Source organism: Metarhizium acridum (assembly GCF_019434415.1).
Source record: "Metarhizium acridum strain ARSEF 324 chromosome Unknown scaffold_579, whole genome shotgun sequence".
NCBI lineage: Eukaryota > Fungi > Ascomycota > Sordariomycetes > Hypocreales > Clavicipitaceae > Metarhizium > Metarhizium acridum.
Window position 1 is genome coordinate 562306 of NW_027094047.1, and position 8545 is coordinate 570850.

Consider the following 8545-nt stretch of genomic DNA (forward strand, 5'->3'; position numbering starts at 1 on the left):
CTTTTATTAATGTTTTATTAAGTTATTTAATTAGTCTTATATAAGCTTACGTTATATAATTAAATTATTTAAGTTATTTAATTACTTATTTACACTTATAATAAGCTATAGCTTATAATACGTGTAATTAGAATTATAAGTATTTTAAAAGCATTTAATTACTTTATTTAAATTAATTTATTACTTATTTAAGAATCTTATTAGCTTTAAGAAGGAAGTTATAAGAATTAAAAAGTAATTAAATTATAATATTATATATAAAGTTATTAGTATATATATATATTACGTTTAAGCTAATAAAAATAATAGTTTTACTTAAGTAATATTTTCATTAAGAAAGAATTATTTAATCTCTTATAAAAGGTACTTTTTAGCTACTATAAAATAAATTTAAATAAATATAAAGGCTTAATAATATTTACGTTTAAGAGAATATAAAAGGATTATAATTATAATAAAATAAACTAAAACTAAGAAAGAAATAATAAGTAAATTATAAAGATAATCTAGATTATTTAATTAAGTAAAGAGAAATTATAATAAAATAAAAATTACTATAATTTAGCTAGAAAGAAAGAGTTATTTTAAAGGTCTTTAGTTAAAATAAAAATACACTTACTCTTTAAATATTAATAGACTTATAGTTAAAAAGAAGACTCTTATTAAAATAGCTTAAATTAGTTAAAAAAGAACTAAAAAGGGAAAGAATTAATTAATTAATTAAAAGAATATAATATTTCTTATAGTATCCCTAATAATTATAATCTTATAATTAATTATAAGAAATAATATTATAACGTTTACTATTTTAGCTTATAAGATTATCTTTATAATAGAATTATCTTTAAAAGAGATATAAAAGGTTATTCTTAAGTTAAGTAAATTAATATAAATATTTCTTAAATATAATTAATTAAATAATTAAAAAGAATTTAAAAGAAAAGATTTTATTAATTCGTTTATTATTAATTAATAAGAAGTTATTAAAAGAACTTATATTTTTACTAGTAATACTCTCTTTAAGAATTTAACTTAAAGAAAGAAAAGCTTATAATTAAAAAGCTAAACGTTTTAAGATTAAATAATTTTATTATAAATATAATAAAAACTTATTTAAAGCTATAAGTTAATAAAACCTTATTTTATTTATTAATATAAGCTTTAACTTTAAGAGATTTATTAATATTCTTAAAGAAGCTTTAAGTAAATAAGAAATTTTAATTACGTTTTAAAAAGCTTTTAAAGTTAAACCCTTTAATAAAGAAAATATCTTTAACTTCTTAAAGAAATTTAAGGAGAAAATAGTTACCTTAATTATTTTAAAGAAAAAGTAAATAAAGATATTAAAATATAATATTACTTCTTTTAAAAGAACGCGTGTTAAAACCCTTATAATTATTAATAATTAAAATAAAGCTAAGAAGAAACTTCTTTTATAATATAATATAATTAATTAAAATTAAATAAAGACTATAATAAATAAGCTAAAAAGTTTTAATATCTAGTATTTAAGAGAGATTTTTAAGACTCTTTATTAGTTATACCTTTATTAAAGCTTATAAAGTAAAGCTAAACCTTTTATATAAATAAAATCTATCTCTTAATTAAATACCTTATATAAAGCTTTACTTAATTATTTAATTATAAGCTTTATAAATAAAAAAGAGTATTTATAAAGTAAAATTATCTTAAAGAAATATATTATACTTTAAAGTAAGTTAAATAAGTATATATAAGCTAAGCTTAAGCTTATAAATTATAACTTAATTATATTAGAATTAAAGTACTTACTTTAAAATTAAAAGTATACCTTAAAGATTATTTATAAACTAATAAGAGATATTCTTAAGAGTAACTTAAATAATTATAAGAAGTAAAGCTTATATTAAAATAAATTTATATTTAAAGAAGTAAATAAGAATTAAAAAGAGAGTAAAAAACTTAACTTTATTATTAGTTTTTCTTTTAATTAAATAAATAAAATTATAAAGTAACTTAAAGAGATAAAAATCACGTTAATTAAGTAAGTTAAAAGGTAAATTAACCTAAAAGAATAACTTAAGTAATATTAAAAGAACTTATCTTAAGAAAGTAATAAGCTTAATTAAAGTAATTAAAAATTAATTTAATTTAATTATATTTAATTTAAGAATAAAGAATTAAATAAAAATAGTATTAATAATTACTTTAAAATTAATTATATTTATAAAAGAATAATAGAAGATTTAATACTATTATTATAATAATATAAGGTATTTTCTTAATAAATAGCTTTACTTAAAGTATAATTAAGTGCTTAGCTTTACCTAATATAATATAAACGCGTGTATTCTTATAATTAATATTAAAGTATAAAAATATATTATACTATTATAACTTTTATTTTAATTTCTTATTATTAAAAGCTACGTAAAAAGGCTTATTATACTTTAAGTTAAACTATTTTTAAATATATACGTTTATATATACTTAAATTAAGTAAAATACTTTAAAGATACTTTAATAAAGAAATAAAATACGCTATAAAAAGAGACTAAAATACTATAAAAGAAGTTAAAGTAAATTAATATATTTAAGTAAACGCTAAAAAAGAGTAATTCTTATAACTTACCTTTAATTAAACTCTTATTTATTATAGTAATTATAATATTTAAAATATATATAATAAAAAGCGCTTAAGCTTATAATTTTAAATTTAAAGTTAACCTTTTAATAAATATAAATATATATAAGCGAGTAAAGCTTAAAGATAATTAAAATAATACTAAGAATAAAAATAAGAAGAGTAAGATTATAGCTTAAAATAGTAAAGCTAAGCTAAAAATAGTTAAACTTATTAAAGATAAGGCTAATAGGTAAGCGTAAATAACGTAATTAAAGGGAAATCGTTTAATTAAGAGAATTATAATATAATTATATAAAGAAACGCTCTTTAAAAAGATTAGCGTTTTATTAAAAGACTTATATTAATTACTTTTAAGCCTTATAACTTTAATAAGAAATAAAATTAATAATTATATTAATAGTATTAATAATATTAGGTAATATAATAGAAAATTAATAACCCTTTTAAAGAAACCTATTAAATTTATAAATAAAAATACTTTAAGATTAAATTAAGTAATTTTAATATTTAATATAATATTAATTATAAAGAATTATATTAAAAACGATTAAAATATAATAAGAACCTTAAATAAAGAAAATAATATATCTTTAATAAGTATAAATATAAAACTCTAAGCGTTACTTATAAAAAGGCTTTAAGGTATACTTAAATTAATTAATTATTAAATTAACTTTTAAGTAAACTTAATTTTATAGCTTAAAGAGATTTTTAAGTATACGTAAAAGTTATTATACCTATAAGTATAACTTAATTATAAGAGAGTATCTCTTATATATATCTTAATAAATAATAGCTTATAAGAAAATATTATTAATATAAAGTTTACTCTTTAAGTAAATTTAAAGATATATACACTTATAAAGAATATATTTATAATCTTATTCTTTAATAAAACTATATATATATATAAAGAGATAAGAACTTACCTTTACCTTAAAAATATATAAACTTTAATTTATTTATATATTACGTTAAATATTATTTATATTCTATTAATTTTAAGTATATTATTTATAAGACTTACCTAAATATTATTTAATTATAATAAAGAGAGCGAAAAGTTACTTATTTAATATAAATTTAATATTATACGTATTATATCTTAAGTAATAAAATTAATTATATAAAAAGTACTAGATATAACTAGTAATATATAATTAAAGACTTACTCACTTATAATAAAAACATTAAAAATTTTTAAATTATTTAATTTTAATAACTAAAAGACGTTAAAAAGATAAGAGAACACGTAAGTAAAAAACTATTATTTACTTAATATTAAAGTATTAAATAAGGTTAAACGTAGCTAAATATTACGTATATTACGTTAAATATAGAAAATGTATAATAAGATACTAGCTTTATTTAATTTAAGTAAGCTAAATATATTAAAGTAAGTGTTAAATAATAATTAAATAGCTATAATATGAGCTAAAATAAATCTAATAGTAGTTAAATATACTAAAGATAAGCTAACTTATTAGGCTTTTAATAGCTAAAATAAACTTAAAACATATAAAAAAGAGTTTATATTAATTGATTTATAAGCGGTTAATATTATTATATAAACTATAAATAATAAGGTAAACTTATTTTTAAGTTTAAGACTTTATAAAAGTAAGGTTAAACTATTAAATATATTTTATAGTTTTATACACGTAAATATATAAGTTAATTATTATAATTATAAACCTAATATTATTAAAATTTTAATTAATAACCTAATTAAAAAGACTAAGAAGATAAAAACTTATAATAAAAGAAATAATATAATAATATTAAAAAAGATATTAAAGAAGAGAGAAAAGAGAGTTATTTACGCGTCTTTAACCTTTAATAAAAAATTTAATATTTATAATAAATTTTATAAGCTATTAAGAGAAGAACTTAAAGAAGAGTTTATTTCTTTATTTATTAAGAAAAAGAAGAAAATATTAGCTTTAATAGTTAAGAAAGTCTATTAAAAATAAAGTAAGTAAATAAAAGTAATAATAAAAAAGCTTTAAATAAATATTATATATAAGAGAAAAGCTAATAAAGTATAATTAAAAGATAATATTCTATTAAATAAGTTAATTTTAAAAGGTAATTATAATTAAAAAACTAAGAAATAAAAATAAGTTAAAGACTAAATTAAAAAAGATAATAAGTACTTAAAATATATTATAAAGAGATTCTTTAAATAATTAAAAGAACTTAAAGTAAGCTAAGAGATATTTAATTAAGTGCTTAAAGAGATTAAGAACTTCTTATAGTTAAAGAAAGCTTATATTTTTAAGATTATTCTAAAAACTATAAACTAGCTCTTATATAAGACTTATTTTATTATAATAAAGTAAATTTTATTATTATACTCTCTTAAGTTATTAGAGTAATTTAGTATAAAGTATAAAGAGTAAAATTAATTTTTATATTATTAAGACTTTAACTTAAATTAATTAAATTTTTAAAGAAAAAGATAAAGTATAAGTATTTAAAAGAAAGCTATAAGTTATATTAAAACTCTTACTTTTTAGTAAGAAAAAAGAATAAAAAAGTGCGCTTTATTCTTTTAATAATTAATTATAATAAGGTTATAATATAAGATACTTATATCTTATTAAAAGTAAATAAATTTAATAAAAGATTTAGTATATATAAGATTCTTTTTATTATAAACTTACTTTTAAGCTATAATTAAATAGCTTTTATAAAAGTAAGTAAGAATATAATTATAATCTTTACGTTAATAGGTTTATTATAATTATATATACTATTATAAGAAGCTATAAACTTAATAGCTTAATTTCTAAGAATTATAGAAAGAATTTTATATAACCTTATATTAGATATATACGCTCTCTTTATAAATAATATAGCTATAAGAGAATCTATTATTACTTATAATAATAAAAAGATACTATTAAAAGTAAGAAAATTTATGCTGAAACATTTAATTAATATTAATAAAGTGCTTATAAACCTTAAGCTAATAGGTTATATTATATTAACGTTAAAATTAAAGTTTTATTATTAAATAACTATTATAATAAAATTCGTTTATAAAACGTATAAATAAAAGCTTATTAAAGTAAAAATACTTAAAATTCTAGAATAAAAAACATGTAAAGATTAAAAGAATATAAGGTTCTTTTAAAGGCTAATAAACTATTATAAGATATAAATTAAAGGATACACTTAAATAATAAGCTTAATTATTAAACTATTAAGAAAGAATATAAAATAAAAATAAGATAAAGCTTAATAAATAGTAATAAAAACCCTAAAAAATATAATAATAAAAGCTCTTATTTTTATAACACTTAATCTCTTAGAGAATTATAAAGAGATTATATTAATAGTTAATATTAATAGTATAAGATAAAGATATACCTTATTATAAATTATTAAAGGAAAACGTTATCTAATAAAATATAAAAGTAAAACGTAAATAAAACCTAAAAAGAAGTATAATACTATAAAATAAAAGTATAAGGCTATTATTTATACTTTAAAGAGGCTTAAAATATATTTATATAATATTTACTTTATTTTAAAGATTAACTCTTAAGTTTTAGTTTATTAAATTAATAGAGTAATTAATAACGTATTAAGCTTATTAATTACTAGATGAACTAGCTATATTTTATTATTTAATTTTATAGGTAAATATATTCTTAAAGCTATTAATAGAATTATAAATAAACTCTTAAGAAAAGGGCCTAGCTTATTAAATTAAATAAATTAAGAAGTTAAAGGGAATATAAAGAATTTTATTAACCTTTATTTAAACGTATTAGTATTTAAGTTAAAGAAGCACGAAAATTACTTATTAAAGTATCTTTAAATTATAAAATTTCTCTTAACTTTAAAAAGATTAATTAATCTTAAGAATAATAAATATAAAAAGCTAAGAATAAAAGCTAAGTAATTCTTTATAGAAAATAACTAGCTTTAAAAGAGATTAATTAAAATAATAAAGAAACTAATATTAATAATTAATAAAGTAAACTATTAATAATTAATAATTAAAAAGATCTATAAAACTATAAGCTATAAGAGCGTTAAGGTAATCTATTAAGTAGCTAAATAATAATATTCATAGTAAATAATATAGAATATAATTAAAGAAATAATAGTATATTATAAGACTTACTAGTAATTTATATTATAATAGTTATAAGAGATATTAATACTAGTAGCCTTTAGGAATTCTATAAGTAAGATATATATTAATACTTAATACCTATTATTTAATTATAGCTTTAATTATTTACTTAAAGTTAAATATAACTTTATTAGCTAGGTTAAAGTAAAATTAATTTATAAAGTAAACGTATTAATAATAAGAAAGTTTTTAAATAAAATACTTATTAGATTTAAAGTTTATAAGTATATTATTTATAATAATAGCTTAGAAATATAAGATAATTTAAAGAAAGCTCTTAAGAATATTAGAGCTTATAAAATTCAAATATTTAAATATAACTTAAAAGCTAATATAATTATAAAAGCTAGGTATTAATTTTTAGCTTTAATTATATTTAAGATAAAAGAATTAGCTAGAAAATAGCATTAATATTTAGTAAGAGTATTACTAATAAATAGAATAGCTATTTAAGCTTTTTATAGGAAATTAACGTTTTATTTTATTTATAAATAAAAGCTTATATTACCTTTAAAAGTTAAGTTTTTTACTTAAAGGTTAATTAAATAAGATAAAATAAAATTAAAATAAGATCTCTTTAAAGTAAAGATACACTTATTATAATAAAAAGCGAAAGATATTATAAAAGCTAAGAAAAAAGTATATAAGTTTAAGAGAAAATTAATTAAATAAATTAACTACTTATAAGCTAAGTTAATTAAAAGAGATAAAGATTAATTAAACTTAAATAATCTTATTCTTATTTATAACGTTTAAAGAAGTATTAATATATTTATAATTAAAAAACTTATTATAAGATAAAATAGCTTATTTAAAATAGTTAATTATACTATTATTTTAAAGGCTTATTAAATTAAAACGCTAAATCAGGTTATATTAAGTAAAATAATCTTAAGTAATTATTTAAAGAAGTTTACGCTTAATAAGAATAATTAATATGTTACGAACGACACTACATAAGACACGGGACGGGACCGCACCGGCTAGGATAGGCACGACTCGTGGGCATAAGAAGAAGGTAAGGGCACGTGACTAGCCACGTGACCTAAGAGGCGATTAAAGAGGTTAATGTTTAAATATATTAACTAGAAAGAATTAAACTAATTAAACCTTAAGCTAGTCAATTAAGGTTTAAAGGGATTAATAGTTAAGCTAATTAATCTAGGATTATAATAGAGAGATAGACGAGTACTTAAGGAGAAGGTATTCCTATAGCTAGATAGTTTAGATCTCTATTAATTAATTTAAGTAATAGTCTTACTATTAAGAGTTATACTCTTAATAGCCTTATTATAATACTACTTAAAAAGCTACTTTATAGCATTTAACTTAACTTACTTTCTAAGAAATAAACCTATTATACCTTAGAACTTAAGCTACTATTACATTTTAATTAATTCTATTTAATAAGTTACCTTAAAACTTTAAGTAATAATAACTTTTAAGATATTTACTTTAAGCGGAAAGACTATTAACTCTAGGGAGATAATAAAGTACCTTTATAATAAGATTACTAAGCTTAAGAAGTAGAATTAATAGCTTCTTAACTAATAGAATAATCTCTACGAGAAACTTAAGGTATAAGAAGAGAAACTTATAATAGTTTAAAATCTTACACTTATATTCTCTATTAATAATAATAATATACTAAAATTCCCTAAGCCTAAATCATATAATAGTTATAAGGGTAATATAAGGAACTTTCTTATATAAGCCTAAGCTTACCTATAAGTTAATGAAAAAATCTATATAATACCTAAGTTATAGAT